The sequence below is a fragment of the Cydia pomonella genome, chromosome 18, assembly GCF_033807575.1.
Source record: "Cydia pomonella isolate Wapato2018A chromosome 18, ilCydPomo1, whole genome shotgun sequence".
In the NCBI taxonomy this organism is placed as follows: Eukaryota; Metazoa; Arthropoda; class Insecta; order Lepidoptera; family Tortricidae; genus Cydia; species Cydia pomonella.
The window spans coordinates 6604336-6623742 of NC_084720.1; the positions used below are offsets into that span (position 1 = coordinate 6604336).

The 19407-nt window shown below is 36.8% G+C and overlaps 1 protein-coding gene across 3 annotated transcripts in view; it reads right to left on the reverse strand.

Moving 5' to 3' along the window:
• Positions 1–19407, reverse strand: part of LOC133527983 (receptor-type tyrosine-protein phosphatase kappa) — a 284020-nt gene that overhangs the window by 249771 nt on the left and 14842 nt on the right. The gene's annotated exons all lie outside the window — the stretch shown is intronic.

The following is a 19407-nucleotide window of genomic DNA, read 5'->3' on the forward strand; positions in this document are numbered from 1 at the left end:
TTTGGCCTCAAATGCAATCACCGCGTACTTTGATACATAGTACGAAGTCGAACCCGAACGGCAGTTGTCCATCGGATGTGGCAGTGACTTGACGATCCTTAAAATCATTAAACTTTAATCTTCAGCTCAGGATAGGTACTTAATAGTAGGTACTAGACTACAGCTTCTCGCTTAATGACGGCAATTAAGTAGCTACCGGGTTTAGGTAGTTTTTATTTCAAATACGCCTACACTAGGACTTCCAATGTGCTACAGAATACAAAACGATTAAGAAAAATTCTTCGACTTCTAATATTTTATGTGACGGGTGTGTGCAAGCCCTGACAGGTTAGATCCAACTACTTGGGTCATATACTTGAAGCAATACAACATACAAAGCGGAGTACCATATGCCTGAAAGCGTTAAAATTATTGCGTTACAATAATAAATATACAAAATTAATTCAATATTAATTTAAAACAAAATAAAAAAAATACAGTCAAATTAAATCGAGTAATTTATGCAGTCGAATTACTAAAAATATAATTCAATTAGGTTTATAATCAATTATCATCATTAAAAAATCCTTTACAGAGTAGGTAATAACATTTTTCTATTAATATTTTTTTATAATGTATGGAATTAGTCACGTGACTTTTTGTAGCATCCGCCATCCCAACATATTTTTAGGGTTCTGTACCAAAAAGGTACATAAGGAACCCTTATGGTGCGACTCCGTCCGTCCGTCTGTCTGTCTGTCACATTGCTAAATATCTCGAGAACCACTTAAGATATGGATTTGAAATAGTTATGAACAGTGCTAAACCCCCCCCCCCCCCCTTATCTCGACATTGACATTAATATATCTTGTTAACTTTTTTTTTATTTACAAAAAACATTTCCGAATTCAGTTTGCAATTTAACCAACTTTACGTGCGTTTATTACATTTGAAATTTCTATGAGATAATATTAAAGGCATCCTTTTTTAATAAAAGAACAATTTTTGGAATCAGTTCACATGATAGAGAATTATCCTCGAAAAACCAACATACATGCATTAAATGACGCAAATTAGTTAGACCGATAGATGGCACTGTACACAATTATACTTAGTGTAGGTATTTCTGATCAAAAGTCTTTCGCCTTTGTAGTTACACAATATAATTCAAAGGTTGTACGGAACCCTCGGTGCGCGAGAAAATCGAACTCGCACTTAATCGGTTTTTATTTCTTTCGGTTCGTCCATGTAATTGGCTTAATTCAAGATATACATAATAACACACACAAGACCAAAAAAATAAAAAAAATTGTGTTTATCAAGTACAGGTGCGCGCCCGAGTTGATTATCAACAACTCGCGTAAACTATACCTATTCCTTATACTTATTTTTATTTCCTTCATTTTAGATAGCTAAGAAACCTGAAAATGTAAACGAGCGACAATGGCGGCAGATAAACCGTACGCTGTTTTCGCTCGCTGTTTATACAATGGAAAGTAGTTTTTAAGTGTTTTTAGATAAATAAAATATATAAATGTACAAATATTACAAATACAAATCGTTACACATTATATAACCTCTGAAACTTAAAATCTAAATCTAAAAATAAATAAAATTAATCTTAAAATAAATAATTAAAAATTATCCCCCTGAGGCATTGGTGCCGTAGATGCTGGCAGCATTTCCTCGTTGTATCGCAATACTTATTCTCTGTGCGAGGAAGCTGCCAGCTCTACGATCACCGGTGGCGTCTGCTATTTTTTTAGCTAAATTCTTGAATAGTGTAGACGCATTCGGACCCCACGGGCCAAGAGTCTCGACGCCAAAAGGTACGAAATCGTATTCGGGGCCGAAATCAAATATAGGGGATATTTGATCTTTTTTTATTTTTCGGCCGCCTCTGCCGCCGCGGCGGCTTTTGCAGTTGTGCTAAATACAAATTATGTACAAATATTTTCCATGATGTCAATATCCAAAGAGGAAAATGAAGACTACGATTGTATGGAGAAGCGGCCGTCCCCTTTCGTCTTAAGTAAATCTCGACTACACCTTCCAGTTATCTGTCCTGTGACACAATCCAGGCAATCCGTGTGACCCAAATATTGTAGCTAGTTGTGAGGACTGTGGTTGAGATCGATCGGGGACTTGAGAGCGATCATTCGCCCTTATATGTACCTAGAGTATGTATTGTGAAGGTTGGAAACCCACAGACTCGTGGTAGATAACTGGCAACGATTATTTGAATTCAGAAACTATCGCCCTGCTGAAGGAATAAAGATCTGCAGGCGATTCATTCCGATAATAAACTTATCATAGACATTAATTATTTTACAGTACTCAAATAGCTTTGTTTTAATCAGGCTTAGCTGTAGTTTATATATATATTATCTAGTTAAGTATTATAAGTTCTGCCGTAACTACTTAAACTGTAACTAATAACAGATTTGGCTAATGACATATACATTCTACGGGTACTAAAGAGCATTTTGCATTTCAAAAGGGATAAATTGGATAATATGGATCTCAGTTTATTACAGACATAATTAACCATACTGCCCCCACGTTTGACTTTTTTAGATTTTTTGATTATTGTAAAAATTAGGAAATGAAAAACAGATTTCATACAAAATTTTAAATGGTCCTAACTTTTAATAAATAAAAATTGGAAAAAATCTAACGTAGGAGCATAGCTGTGGTTTATTTTCAACTTTTCTTAAAATATTTTCAATTGTTAACGTTAATATCCAGAGAGGAAACGTTGTCCGTTTGTATGAAAAGGCGATTTCGCACGGGTCCTCCACTTTCGTCTTAAGGTCGTTCGCCGACCTGTCTAGTGTCTGGCCTATATACCATCGTCGACACTCGTTGAATACTCGTGAACCTTATTGCAATGGTTTAAGGTCTACAAATAATAACATGTGTTGCCGTTAGCAGGAGTAGTCGGTCGTCACTACCCGGTTGCCTTCCCTATGTCCGTGTCCCCTTCTATATGGGCTGTTTCCAACTGAAATGCTTTAAATGTAAGGGCCAGTTCTGATACTAAAACTAATCTGCTTTGATGTGTGATATTCATTAAACTTCAAAACGTAGTCGAGCATGTGGTAACAGGTACTTAGGTCGTTATTGTTTGTTGATATTAAAATTATACCTTTTAAGATACTTGAAACTTATTTTGATATATAAACAACACCCCCACTATATCAAAATAAGAAATAAACTAATATTTAACAGGTATAAACCAGTGAAACTATCTTTCATTAAAAAAAAATTTTGTCTCTACAGGCATATAAAATAAAAGATGAAGTAATTACACTATTCAAGTGAATATAAAAAAATGATTTAGTGATAACAGAAATTAAATAATAAAATCATTTCTGAACCACACCAAGTGTTTTCATAAACCTGTAATGTTTCACCTCTGGTAAACCTTTTGTTAACAGGTCAGCGGGCATGTTAGCGGTTGGCAAATATTTTGTTTCAACAATATCATTATCAATCACTTCCCTAATGAAATTATATCTAACATCAATATGTTTAGAACGCTTATGTGACTGATGATTATTTGCCAGCTTCAATGCGCTTTGACTGTCATTGTATACAACAATTTTATTGCTAAAACCCATCAGTTCCACTTCAAGGTTTTTCAAGTAAATGGCTTCACGGCAAGCTTCTGATAAAGCCATGTACTCACTCTCACATGAGCTCAAAGCAACAGTCCTTTGCTTTTTGCTCTCCCAAGAAATAGCAGAACCAGACTTCATAAAACAAAAACCTGTATATGACCGTCTGTCAATGGTATCACTCGCCCAATCTGCATCTACAAAACCTACCAGTTCTGCTTTTCCTTTGGAATATTTCAAACAATAGTCTTTTGTTCTCAATAAATATCTTAAAATTCTTTTAGCATAGTTCCAATGAACATAAGAATAAGAATTATTAAATTGACTCAAGTAACTAGTAGCATAAGATATATCAGGCCGAGTTAATACTGATAAATACATCAAGCTACCTATAAGTTTTTGATATGGCAGGTTTTCTTCACAAAGATTTGTTTTTTCAACATTCAATTTACATTCTATAGGAGTTTCAACAGGGTTGCAATCTTCCATATCAAATTTTTTTAACAATGTCTCTATATAATTCTCCTGATCTATAGTAATGAAATTTTCATCTTTATTTATATTAATTCTCATGCCTAAGTATTGTTTTACTTGACCCAAATTTTTTAATTTAAACTTTTGACTCAGTGCCTTTACAAGATTATCTTTTTCTGTACTATGATTTGAAAATATCAAAAAATCATCAACATAAACACCAACAATAGTTTTCTTATTATTGTTATGATTTTTAACAAATACACAAGGCTCAAGTTTACTCTTAGTATATCCTAAGTTACACAAAGTTTCATCAACCTTTTTATACCAAGCAAGTGATGATTGCTTTAAGCCATAAACAGCCTTTTTTAATTTTAACACTTTATTTGAATCAATGACAGGAAAACCTTCTGGCAAATGCATAAAAATGCTTTCTTTAAGCTGGCCATTAAGAAAGGCTGTTGTGACATCTAAATGAGTGATATCCATATCTAACTGCACACTCAAAGCAAACAGTAACCGCAAAGTTGAGTGCCTAATTACAGGGGAAAAGGTTTCTTGATAGTCCACACCAAGCTTTTGTGTGAAACCTTTAGCTACTAGCCGCGCACGATATCTCACTCTATTGTCACAATCACGTTTCTTTTTTAAGACCCACTTACACTGCACAACACTCGCGTTATCTGGGGCATCGACAACTTCCCATACCTCGTTGTCCTCAAAAGACTGCAGTTCATCTGCCATCGCCTGCAACCACTGTTGTTTCTCAGGTCCACTGATAGCGTCTGCATATGTCATCTCGTCTTCTCCCACATAGGTGCTGGTGCATGTATTTGCAAAACCATAACGTTCAGGTTTCTTCCTCAATCGTTCAGGTTTCTTGGTCAATCTTTCTGTGACGTCCACTCTTCTTGGTGAAGCATTTTCTGAAGACAATTGCTGATTTTCAGATGTCAATTGTGACAGAGCATCTATTCTATGAGGTACACCTTCTGAAGACTGCTGCTGTCCTTCCTCTTCATGTTGATCACCATCATCCACTTCGAGGTACTCTGATTCAGAGTCACTGGAGTTAGGCTGGTTAATTGGCTCTAATTTAACCACAGATTCCTCTGTCAACTCCCCCACTGAATCTGTGTTTTCTATACATACTGTGACTGTATCCTCATTCTTTTTCTTCTCTAGAATCACTACATCTCGACTTGTTGTGATCTGATTCTTTACTGGATCATAAACTCTGTAGCCTTTTATGTTCTCAGGAAATCCTACAAGTATGTGCTTCTTGGACTTTTTGTCCCATTTCGTCCTTTTTTCTTTCGGGATGTGTACCATGACAGGGCTACCAAAGATGCGCAAACCTTCTAAATTAGGCTTTCTTCCTGTCCACATCTCGTAAGGAGTTTTATCTATCCCCGATGCTACTGATCGGTTCTTTATGTATACGGCAGTATTAGCAGCTTCTGCCCAGAATTTCTTGTCTAGGCCGGCTTCAAACAAAAGACACCTTGCTCGTTCCACGATTGTACGGTTGCTTCGTTCACTGAGACCATTCTGCTCTGCTGTGTAGGGGTTGGTTTTCTGGTGCACTATACCTTCATTCTTTAAGAAATCTTCAAATTCTTTACTACAGTACTCACGGCCTTGGTCCGTTCTTAAAAATTTTATTTTCTTGTTCTGACTGTTTTCCACCATTGACTTGAACTCCTTAAAATAACTTAATGCTTCACTTTTTGCTTTAAGGAAATAAATGAAAGTCATTCTGGTAAAATCATCAACAAAAATGATGAAAAATCTTGCACCACCAATTGAGTTTTTTTCCATAGGACCACAGATGTCACTATGAACAACTTGAAGGATCTCTGTGGCTCTTGTGCCTGTTGAGAAGGGTAACCTTGACTGTTTTCCTTCACAGCACACTTCACAGTTTAATTTACTACCCGTGAATGTTCCAGGGAAATCTATTCCGTCCACTAATCCGCGCTTCATCCTGTTTAAATCACTGGCATTTATATGACCCAGACGGCTGTGCCACGTCTGACCATCAGCTGTTGACGAAGATAGCATACAGCTTGGTGTTGTTTTTAGTTTTAACTTGTAAACACCATTGACTAGGTCTGCTTCTGCAACTAAATCGCCTAGTTTGTTGCGAATCAAACATTTTTTACGACCAAAATGTACACTATTTCCATTTTTGGTCAATTCACTGACCGATAGTAGGTTAGTCGTAAGGTCTGGCACGCACAGGACATTTTTCACGTTCACTTCGTATCCGTGACTTGTCGTAATTTCCATATCTCCGGAACACAAAACAGGTACTTTCGTATTATTTGCTACAATTATGTCTGGAATATCCGGCGAAAACTCTTTATTTTGCAGCCAAGCTTCATTCGCCGTAAAGTGCTGACTCGCACCGGAATCCACATAAAAATCGCTTTTATTGAAGTCTCCACTAAGAAAAACAACGCTAAACGCGTTAGTCTGCTTTTTCTTTTCTGTTTTTTCATTTAACAGTGGACATTGGCTTCGATAATGGCCTGCGTTTTTACATTTATAACAGGTTATGTTCTTCGTGTTTACATTTGAGTTTGACGTTTGAGAGGTTTGTTGTCTATGCTTGCTAGTGTTGCTGTACTTCTTCTTCAAATAACTTTTTGCAACTAATGCTGAATTGCATTCCGTTTCACTTACTTGACTTGATTCCATATCGAGTAATTTGGTTTTAATTGAATCTGCCGTTATACTGATTCCAGAGTGCTCGATAGCCATAATCATAGGCATAAATCGTTCTGGTAAACCAGCAAGCATCAATGAACCTACCCACTCATCATTGATTTCGAAACCTGTACCGGATAATCTCTGCGAGGTTTCAACTATTTGTGTCACATAATTCGTCATATTATCACAGTTTTCCAGTCTGATGGATATTAAATGACGAAGCAAAGTAATCCTCCGCGAAAATCCTGAATCGTCGAACAAAGTCTTCAACGTTGTCCACAATTGCTTCGTGGTCTTTGCATTCTTTATATGCACAAATAACGATGAATCAATCGTCAAAATCAGTTTCGCTCGTGCTTTTGCGTCTGCAGTGTCTGCTGCTGCTGTTATTGCAGTCCCGTCTGCTGGAGGTTCTTCCTTCAGATACTTGTTCGCGCCTTCAAGTATCAGCAAATTTTCTACTGCGAACGCCCAATCGTCGTAATTTTCGCGACCCTTAAGCTTTGGCACGTTCGTCAGAAAATTAGAACTCATTTTCACGCAATAAACACGAAAAAACACTAACAATTACTGATATTTTTTATTAAAAATACGGGAAAACGCCCATAACCTCTAAAGAAAGTAATGAAACACACGGATGACGGTTGACAAGTAACGGGATTTTATTTCATAAGAACAGATATTACCATAGACATATGTTGTTACATGCCTGTACTAGATGGCGCTAGGAACTATATTTTAAACTTATTTTGATATATAAACAACAATTGAAAATGTTGTCTTCGGGTCACTTTTGTAGACTTATTAGCGAGCATATCTCATAAAGCATTAGGACAGGTAAAATTAAAAATCATAAAAGTAAAATTTAATTCCGGTGAAATAAAAAATATACAAATTATAGAACCTACAAGGAAACTTAATTATTTGTTTTGCACATTTAAATGTATGGAACATTAAATTTTATGCACCGACTACAGATGCCTCTCTTTTAAAAAAGTGAAACATGATAGCAACACTTTATTAAAAACTACTCTTCAAAACTGTCGTAGACCGCCTTTCCTCTTCGAACTGTCAAACTATCGACGAAGCCACTTCTGACACTTCTGACATCGAAGAAATGTGGAGTGCGGTGCGCCTCGGATGTGGGTCGGAAATATAACGGCGCATAACATATCGCGTGCATTTCGCGAATCAATTTTATTATATTTGTGATACATGGAAATATTGTATTGGACTGGCTGAAAATGTGTATGATATACTAAATCTATACACTGTGGGCTGGTAAAAGTCGACAGATTTTAAAGGTGTATTCTTGTTCTTTCATAATTCGTAATGAATAATTAAAATTTTCGGAAATCGGTCTTAAGAGATAATGACAATTCTTGTGAAAATGTGTTCCTGTAATAACTTAGTGAAAAACGCCTTTTTGGCTGTGATGCTGCCACTATGTGGCTTGGTATAGACATACTTTCTAACTGACATTAAAGTTTTAAAGGAAACTCGCAATTTTTATCTGAAAATAATAAAACTTGGCCTGTATCTTGGGACCCACCGAGCCGGTTCTACATAAACATTTTACCCAATTATATACTAGGATGTATAACAAATTATCAGAAGTTAAATTAAATTACATTTAAAGTAAATTACAAGTACATTTAACATTATTAGGTTGGTTAAAGTAAATTACATTTTACATTATAAGGTTGAGAGCTAGGGTAAATACAGGGTAGAACAAAAAAATAAAAAAAAATGAAAAGGAGTACTTATTCTATGCTAACGATAAAAATTGGAATCTTACAGCTTAGACATATTTGTGTAGTGTATGTATGTGTATGTGTGTGTGTGTGTGCGTGTGTGTGTATGTGTGTGTGTGTGTGTGTGTGTGTGTGTGTGTGTGTGTGTGTGTGTGTGTGAGTTATACCCACTAACATAGCTTTAAATTCGCATAATATCTTCCGTGTCGTTGTATGAGAGGGAAGCAAACCAGTTCCTTAACTTCTTTTTTACTTTGTGCAAGGTGCACTCTTTTAGGTCACAGTTTTTGCATACGGCATTGTAAACGAATGGATGCATGTAAGAAGCAGAACGTTTAGCGTGTGCAGATTTAGCTGGAGGTAACGGGACTCTGTATACACGTCTATTCATGATGAGATCTTTCAATGGCGTTCTACCAATACTTTTATGGACTCTTATAACCGCACTCATTATATATAATTGCCTGACTCTGAGATACCCTGTGCCTTTGTACAGTTTATCTGTAGGGAATCGAAAAGGTTTCCTCTGCATAACCTTTAGGACTGCAACATATACATCTACAACATTTTTTGCCCCTTATGACGTCATCAGGGATGCATGATTAAAATTTGCTAGATTTTACCAGCCCACGCCCATGGTGTATAATAAATAGTCCCGTTACATATATATTGACACACAACGCACCGTTAACATATATTTTCAAGAAATTTATAAAGAGTCAATTACATATTGACTGATTGGGTGGCTGAATACGTCTTGACATACAAAAAATTCACCAAGAGGCTGTCGGCAGGCACTGTTAAAGAAAAACACTCGACATGTTTCCCACAATTCTTCGCCAGTCGTAGGTGACGACGAACAGTGATAAGGGTTTCTATACTTTCTATTTAACGTTGCAAATTCTTCTTGGGGTTTCGTACCCTAAGAGTGTCAAGGGAACACCTTATGTCCGTTGCGTTCTGTGATATTGAAATGGCTGTATTTTAATGATAGTAGCAGCTACGCTATAGTTAAACATAAATAAATTATAAATTAGGACAAGTGCTTAACGTGATTGTGTATTTATTGTTCCTCAAGGACAGTAAAAGATATGAATATCTAACTTGTTTTTTTTTCTCATTTAAAATATAATCTGCAGCTGTATTTTGAATGTATGTCGTGCGTATATATATATATATATATCTATAATCGTATGTATATCGTCGCCTATAACCTTTAGTACAAGCTTTGCTTAGTTTGGGACTAGGTCGATCTGTGTAAGATTGTCCCCAAATACTTAATCATTTAATTGAATAATAATCTGGTGGCTAAAAAGCCTGTTAAATAGTACATTACGATACAAGTGCGAAAAATAGGAAATTCGAAACGAGTGGCGATAAATTAAAACACGACCGAAGGGAGTGTTTTAAATCGACACGAGTTGCGAATTACCTATTCGCACATGTATCGTACAACGTTTTACAGTACATATGGCCCTTTAAATGTTCGACACAGTAACGTAATATGCTACTTCTCGCACTAGTGCTATAAAGTAGCCCCATATGTACTGTAAAAACTGTTTTAAAACTTACATATAATATTCATTTAATAAATAATTTCCTTAATGAATTTTTCTCAACCAGTTTTCTTGATGGCTATTTAATAGGTCTTCGAAAACATCAAAGTCCGATTACCCGTCGCAAAACTCTTTTAGTCCGTGTTTCCTGAATAATAAATTTCTAACTCATAAGTTTTTGCAGTAGGTTTTTGTTCGAAGAAAAGTCATTTTTGACACTGACATATCCGATACATATGACGTATCTTAAATTCCGAATCGGGCCGTTACCTTTACTTTTTACGAGTATTAAGGTGAGGCGGGCCGAAGCCGTTATCATAACTTTTCTATTCGATTTTCTATGAAACTTACATTATGTACGTAGGTAACAATATAACTTTGTCACCTGCCTGCCTGTCGAAAAGTACAGCCCTTTTTGCTCAAATCTAGGGAGGTATATTTTGAACAAAGTTCTATCTAAATTTTCCTAATTTTTTTCTCAATTTCTGATGTTAGATTAGTTGTTTTACGTCAAATTCTGAAAAAAAGCGACCGATTAATGGATTTTTTTGGTTTCATTCTCAATATCATTTTCTCTCTCGACCTTGTATTGCATAAAAAGAGATCAATACAATATGATATTCTATGAGAAGACTTTACACGTCGTTTGGAATAAGCTCTTGCGGGGTTGTAGGCACTAGGCACCTACTATTAGTACCTAAACTAAATTATGTTTCGGCGATCATGAACCGTTTTACCGAAACACCTACACAGAAATAAGATGTTGGCAAAAATAACATTTTTGGTGCAAGTTTTTATCGCTGACTGTACATTTCATTCCATACGCAACTTATACTCATCGAGACAATTCTGAAAACCCCTAACACAATGAGGTTGCGTTGTTTTATCATAGAGTTCCTATGGCTACCGCCTGTCTCCATCATCAGATCAGCTCGATGATACCATAATATTGCATTGTCACCCATCTTACATATGTATGCAAATTTTCAGCTGCATTAAAATTCGGAAAATGGGTCAAAATTAACTTGTAACAATTGACCCGTACAAACATAGACGGCCGTCGTTTCTTCTAACAATAAAACCGGCCAAGCGCGAGTCGGACTCGCACAGGAAGGTTGCCGTATAAAAACGGTCACCCATCCAAGTACTAACCCCGCCCGCCGTTGCTTAACTTCGGTGATTGGATGAGAACCTCGAGATTGGAAAGAAATATTTATTTTATTCTGTTTTTATTATTTTTTGTTATAGCGACAACAGAAATACAAATAATCTGTAGAAATTTCAACTGGCTAACTATCATGGTTCATGAGATACAGCCTGGTGACAGACGGGCGGATGGACGAACGGACGGACATTTGACCCTTTGGGTACGGAACCCTAAAAACGTCATTTTTGACACTGACATATCCAATCCATATCGTATCTTATCCTAGGAAATTTTTGACGTATCTGAATGTTAGAAATGTTAGAATCGAGCCGAGTTACATATCATGCATTGCAACTTAAATAAAATCTTGTAAAAATAAGGTCAAATATCAAGCTTCCAATGTTTTTCAAATTAGTAAAATTCATATGAAAGAAGCGGATTCCTCATAATATTTGGGCCGTCACTGGTTCCAAATTTAAGTAAAACCATTCTGACGTTTCACAAAGAGTAAAATTTTATTCATTCTTAAAGTAGCCAAATTATCTCAAACACTTCAGTTGGATGAAATACGAGTTTGAGAGAGTAAGCAGCCGATTTTCCGTTTCTGAATTCGTTGAACTCAGCTGTTCAATACGTCACACATTTATTGGCAGAGACGCAAGATCAACATACTACACATGCTTGTGCCGTACGTACAAGTAGCTAGGTAGAATGGCGAGAGTCGCCAATTGTTTTAGAAATTGTCTGAGTGTCGTAATGAGTTTCCTTTTCAATCAATGCCGACTCGAAATGGCGCGCCGACCTTTTATACAATATACATAGTATAACGTATAAATTGTGTAACAGTACGAGATTATTAATATGTGATGAATGTGTTCTTACAGCGAAGTCGCTTTGTATTGACATATACCTATATTATATTACGAATTCTGATGTGAGAAATGAAATGAAAAATAATTCAAAGTAGACTGTTCGGCTGTTTTCCTCTACGGGTCGCATTTATCAACCGATTCTCTTGATTTTTTTGTCTATTCAGTTTTTTGTTTTTTTTATGGGGAAGGCATGGTGGTTCTCAAAATGTACAGTTCACAGAGTCACTAGTCTATTTTACCTATTTATTCTAGATCAACGATTTGTTTACATGGCTTTAAGGCTATTTAATATCAATAATATCCTTAACCAAGTCAACAACAGACAAAGATAAGGCAGCGATTTTCATAGCCCAGTCGGTGCAAGTGTTAAGTAAACGACCGGTTTGGCCTAGTCGGTAGTGACCCTGCCTACGAAGCTGATGGTCCCGGGTTCAAATCCTGGTAAGGGCATTTATTTGTGTGATGAGCATGGATATTTGTTCCTAAGTCATGGGTGTTTTGTATGTATTTAAGTATTTATAAATATTTATAATAATAAATAATAAATTCTTTTATTTCAGATACATGCGATCCATAATTACACAATCATTAATATTATAGCAATTTTGATAAAATTAGCTAGACAAAATATAAATTAATAAGAACAAATATACATTAAAATTACAATACTTACTTAATTACTTGTACACATAAAATTAAAAATTAAAACGAATAACATTGATACAATTGACAATTGATAAAAACTAATAAATCAGTTAGATAGAGAGGATTTATATATTATATATATCGTTGTCTAAGTACCCTCAACACAAGCCTTATTGAGCTTACTGTGGGACTTAGTCAATTTGTGTAATAATGTCTTGTAATATAAAAAAAAAAAAAAAAAAACGTCATAACTTAATAGAAGTTTGACATTTAAAATAACACGTGCCACGTCTGGGCTATCAAAATCGCTGTGAACTTAACTTGGTCCGACTCTAATATGTAGCTGTAAATTAAGCGTCAAAAAGGTATATTTTAACTAAAATTAAATGAATTAATGTAGCAAAACCGTAAAGTAACTGAACCGCAATGTCAGACATTTCAATTAGGGAGATCTTTGATTGCTGGCGCAAACCGACCGCAATCCTCGATAAGGCAAAGCCACGTAGAAGCCAGGGGCCTAATTCAGATATAACAATTTGTTAAGGTTTTAAACTGGTTTTGAAACGACATTGACGATCGTATGGGTGATTGGCCTACTGGGCCACGTCTAAAAAGGTAGTAGATCACAATAAGATACAATGGGCACTATCAACATTTCAGTCATACAAAGCCCCGGGCCAGATGGAATCTACCCCATACTACTACAAGAGGGTGCCAATGTACTAATACCACACTTAGGTCGACTGTACAGAGCGTGCATAGCTTTTGGACACGAGCCACGTGTCTGGAAGATGGTAAAAGTGCCTAAACCAGGCAAGGCAGATTACGCAGAAGCCAAATCGAACAGGCCGATAAATCTGTCATCATTTTTCCTTAAAACACTAGAGAAACTGGTAGACAGACACATAAGGGATGGTCCTCTTAAGAGACATCCACTGCACCAATTGCAGTGTGCGTACCAGCCAAGTAAATCAACTGAAAGAGCACTACACCTGGTGACAGCCAGAGCGGAACAGGCAGTAGAAAATAAGAAACTATGCCTAGCCACTTTTCTAGACGTGGAGGGGGCTTTTGACCGCACCACGTATCAGGCAATCAATACTGCAGCATCTAAACATGGCATAGAACCGACAATCTGTAGATGGATCGGTACTATGCTAAAAAGCCGACTAATAAAATCTTCCCTTATGGGAGATGAAATATTAGCAACGGCCACGAAGGGTTGCCCACAAGGTGGAGTTCTCTCACCGAACATATGGAGTCTGGTAGTGAACTCACTGGTGGAAGAAATTAACAAAGGCCCAACATACACGGTGGGGTATGCAGATGATTTAGTGATTCTTGTAAACGGGAAATTCCCGGGAGCAGTATCAGAAATCATGAATACAGCACTGAAGCAAGTGGAGAGATGGTGCAACAGCCATGAACTCTCCATCAACCCAGGCAAAACAGTGGTAATACCGTTTACCAGGAAAAAGACCCTTAATGGCATGGAGCAACTGAAGCTTTATGGAAGGGTACTGGAAATGTCCGATGAAGTGAAATATCTAGGTATAACACTAGATAAAGAACTGAACTGGAAGAAGCATGTTGAGCTTACCACAACCAAGGCGCTGAGAGTGTTTGGAATGTGTAGAACGGCATATGGGAAAACATGGGGTTTAATTAAACTAATATGGATCTATACCATGATGGTAAGACCTATCATTTTGTACGGATGCCTGGCATGGTGGCCAAGGACACTAAAGAGCACATGCAGGGAAGCCCTTATGAAAATGCAGGGAAGCCCTTAGGAAGATACAGAGAACAGCATGCATGGCTATTACCGGAGCGTTTAGAATAACGCCAACAGCGGCGATGGAGGTACTTCTGGAACTCCCGCCGCTACATCTGGTGATACAATCTGAGGCGCGGAAATCGCTACATAGGCTGGCTCTAACAGGTCTATGGAGCGATAGCAAGCCAAAAACTAAACACTCAAACATGGAATGTGACAATTTCATGGAAAAGATAACGAATATGGGCTGCGATAAGATGCAACCCAAGTTTGAGATCCGTAAGAATTTTGAAGTTAAGGTTCCAACAAGGGCAATGCCATCCAACCAATTTAAAAAAAATGGGGTCAAAGGAGTCTTGGCCAGGATGAGACACTCCGACAACACCGATTGTCGAATGTGTGGTGAAAGGAAGAGACAGTAACACACCTAATGTGTGAATGTCACGCCCTCGCCAGACAAAGAATGAAGGACTTTGGAGCAGGCTATCTGGAACCAAAGGAATTCAAAAGGCTACCCATAAGCTCCATAATCCGGCACATGGAGATGGTCAAAAAAGATCTTGAGTAGCTAATGGATCTTTCCTTAGGAGGCAACTACACAAAAGATCCCTGTGGGTCGAAGTGTATTCGCAAGGGCCCCCGAAAATTAGAAGATAAGATAAGATAAGAACATGGGTGCACCTCAAGCACGACTTTGACTTCATTTCACATACGTCAATTATCTTGAGCAATCTTCAAGATCAAAACCTTGATAAGTTGTTAAATCTGAATCGCGGTCCAGGAGGCCGATTCTGGTCTAAGACTACGTAGGCTCTTTTGTCCCTCTCACTGAGAGTAAACGTGAGCGAGATGGATGTGCGTGTTCGGAACCGCGGATATCTTGTTGAATTTTAATTTGCTGTAAGTTTTAAAAACGAAAAAAATAATCGCTGAGTTCCCTCAAAGCGCAGTTTTAGAAGCAATTTTTATATTTAAAGCTTTAGTGCATACATCTTGAAAATATTTTAAAGCGTGATATTTGTCTATCGAAAGAAAGTCAAAAAATCTGTATTCGAATCGCTGAAGTCTCTAAAGATTTTCTCTCAAGATAGGTACTTCATTGAATTTTTGGCATCCGTATTGTTATCTAAAAAAGGGTTTTTTTTAAACTCCGCTCTCTGAACATAGCGTACCTTAATATGTTGATATGGTCTTAATTTTTTTTGACACGATCTTGACAGTCGTGTCATCAAGCATCTCACGCGGACCAATAAGAGCAAGCGACATGCATGACAGGAGACTCGCGATTACATCTCGTGAGCACCAATCAGCGTGAGCCACTACGTATCAAAATAAGATGAAAAGCAAAATCAAAATATTTAAATAGAATCGACCTGCAGATCAATTATCCGTTTCTTCGTGTCTCTTCAATTAACCATTTTTCACAAAGAGAAAGGAAATTCATTCCGTTTAAAAATAGGTAATATCCTTCTCATGCTACCTGTTACTTGCAAAAGACTAATTAAATAAACTGGTTGTGATTTCAGCTGTAAAAACAAACACAGATGATGTTGATGCAGCCCTTAAATGTCCTTTAAGGCAGGGATCGAATACCGGTATATTTTTCATACAAATTAACCGGTATTCGATTATGGTATCTCGATTATTTATTTATATTTTTGCATTTCACTTAGGTAATTTGATAATTTATTGTCCTTACCTAAACACCATTCTAGAATATCAAAGACATATTTTGAATGTAGGTAGGTAATGTAGGTATTTTTCTGATTTTTAGGTTTTTTTTATACCACGTCGGTGGCAATACGGCTCGCCTGATGGTAAGCAGTCACCGTAGCCTTTGGACGCCTGCAACTCCAGACCCTCTAATTATACCGGTAACGATCCCTGCTTTTAGGGGCGTTCTTTTTAATTTAGGTAATAAATATTAAATATGTATTATCTAAAAAAGCACCCTAGTTTCTTATTACGATGTGTATGGATGATAAACTGATAGAATTCAAAGCACGCGTTGACCCAAGTTAGATAAGAATATTGTGACACGCTTAATAACATAGTAAAATTAATAAATAACATAAATGCACTAACTACCGTCACCGTCCACCTACTACTACCTTTCTACCCTAGTGTCAGGAAGCGTGTAAAATAACAGAAATATTTTTAAATATAAAGATACTACGTCCACAGTTGCTCAAATCATTTTCAATCAGGCGCTCCTTTAATTAGGTACTCAAAGCGACCGCAGTCTTCAATGAAGCAGCGGCCGAATGACAAGCCGAGCCTTCGGCTAATTAGTCGCTCACTACTGTTCCAATCTTTTGCTTTTAGGGCCGCTCTGAAGCTTTTGTGTAATTTAACCAAGCCTTAGGTAACTTTGAACCAAGCCTTACTATCGGAAACTATTTGTTTCGGTAAAACATTACCTATTAATATCTATTAAAATTTTTCTGGATTTATTTTTTTCAATTTCTCATGTTAGATATGTTGCTTTATGTAAAATTCAGAAAAAAACCACCATTTAATTTACCACCTTTTAAGGTAAGGTATTGAAAATATTTCTTTTAGGTCTCGAATTCGGACTTTTAAGTTCCCTAGATTACTTTCAATCTGCTCCTTTAATTAGGTACTCGAAGCGACCGCAGTCTTCAAATGAAGCAGCGGCGGATGACAAACTAAGCTTTCATCCAATTATTTGCTCGCTGCCATTCTAATCTTTTGCTTTTAGAATAGCTCTAAACCTTTTACTGAAGCTGCTTTGGTCCACTTTGGTCTTTTGGGTTGTAACTTTATGTTATTAAACCTTTATAAGGCAGAGGGAATATATTTCCCACATGATTTTGCATAAGTTGTAACACCCTTATGCCTTGCAAAGGAATGCTAATTTAAATTTCCTATATAAAATGATTTAATGAACCAAGTATGACAGCGAAAACTTAATGCGTTTTACAAAAATCAAATCATTCTTGTTTTTACCCAGATTCATACATTCTCAAAGAGACTGCGGTCTCTAAAGGGGCTGGTACTCGTAGGCCGAGGCCTGGGCCAATTAGTCGCTCGCTATCAATCCGATCTCTTGCTTTTAGGGCAGCTTTGAACCTTTTCTTCTGCAAAAGGTTTTTATCAACTTTGGTCTTTATGGGTCATGAGCATTCTATATTATTAAAAGCATTGCTCACTAAAATTTCCTATACTAATACCTAAAAGAGAACAAATATTATAACTATTAAACTACATACGTATATTATGCTCAGGTTTACCTATTTTTAATCCCGAAATTTTCACGATGATGTCATATAGTTTAACTTACTAATAGGTACCTATGTTGTTTTTCTTCCTTACCTCATTATTTTCTTCAGTTTATGTTTAAATGTTTATTAGTCGTGAAATATATCTTGTTAAAATTTTCGATAGTCACTTCATACATTTTTATGACCACAAATAGAGTAAATTGTCATGTCAGAAGAACAGTTTGCATTAATTGTACTAACTTCCCTGCCAATGGTTTGTTAAGTTGCCAATAGTCGACTGTGGGTGGCAACCGAACATTAAAAGTCTGAACTTGATTTGATATTGAACTCACATTACTCCCAGTGCATTTCGAATGCTTTTATACAGGGCAAATTGGTTATGTCTGACCATAAAGGTTGATATGTAGCACATACATATATGCACATATATCATATAGGTCGCGTTATCGGGGTTGCCCCCACAGTAAGTATAAGTGGTTCAGTATAACATAATGTAATTTATTTCAGACATAACTAAATATACAGGATATTCCTGCAAGCGACTTGCACAGAGAGTAATGTCAAATCAATATCAGATTCTTAAACTTCAAATGGCTCTCCCGGTAGCCGCAAGTTGTCGATTGTGGGGAAAGTTTCAATCGAATGGCTAATTCAGACGGGTTTGAAAATAAATGAGACGCCGATGGCTACGCTGAGCAATGGCGACTGCGAAGTTGCAAAGTTGAATCTTAAATCTGTTCGCCGTCTGTCACTACCAGTCAATTTGTTAAAAGTATATAAAGAGAACTTATCGCTTTAGGAGATTTCTCTCTTAGAGAGACGAGTTCGGAGCTTTTTGTTATTTTACGATCATTAACCGTTAAATTAGTGGAGACTTATGCTGAAACAATTCATGTTCAAAATCAAATGTAGTGTTAATAGAAATAACAAACCATAAAAGGATAAATTGTAAAATACTTAATTTTACATTTAAAAATGAAACCACAAAGTCCAAGTAAATGCTTCAAATGATAAGCTTTAATGAAGTAAAAGATAAACTCAACTAGAAAGTCGTGACTTCTTAACTATCGCTTAAATTAACATCTTAAGCTAAAACATGTTCCGCTCCGTTCACCCCGTAGTCTAAAATATAGGCCGTAACGCAGCGAGCCAAAGGCAAATTACGCTTACACTGCCGGCTCACCGGAGCCGGACACGATTCAATGACTTTGATAAAATTCAACGGACTCTAAAGCGTGCGCAAGCTAATAAGTTCTCGTCTTTACTGTGACCTGTAATATCCCACAGGGGACGCTCTGAACAGAAATTCCACAAATTGTTTGCCAAGTCCTACTAAAACCAGCCACTCCTCATTATGCGGCTAAGGTACTCCGACGAAACATTTCCAAAACGCATTGTTTTGTCACAACCCGTTTGTGCCGTTATTCGGGAGTTTATTCTGTCCGAAATTATTCATTCCTCGCGAGTTTGCTTTGAAATGTTTTTCAAATTGGCTTTGTTATTAAAATATGTCCCGTCGGAATATCTGAGAGATAACACACGTTACAGTTTACACGGACATTTTTCACATAAACTGACGGTATCAAAAAATGGAGGGCGGGATGGAAACCGACGTTTATGCTG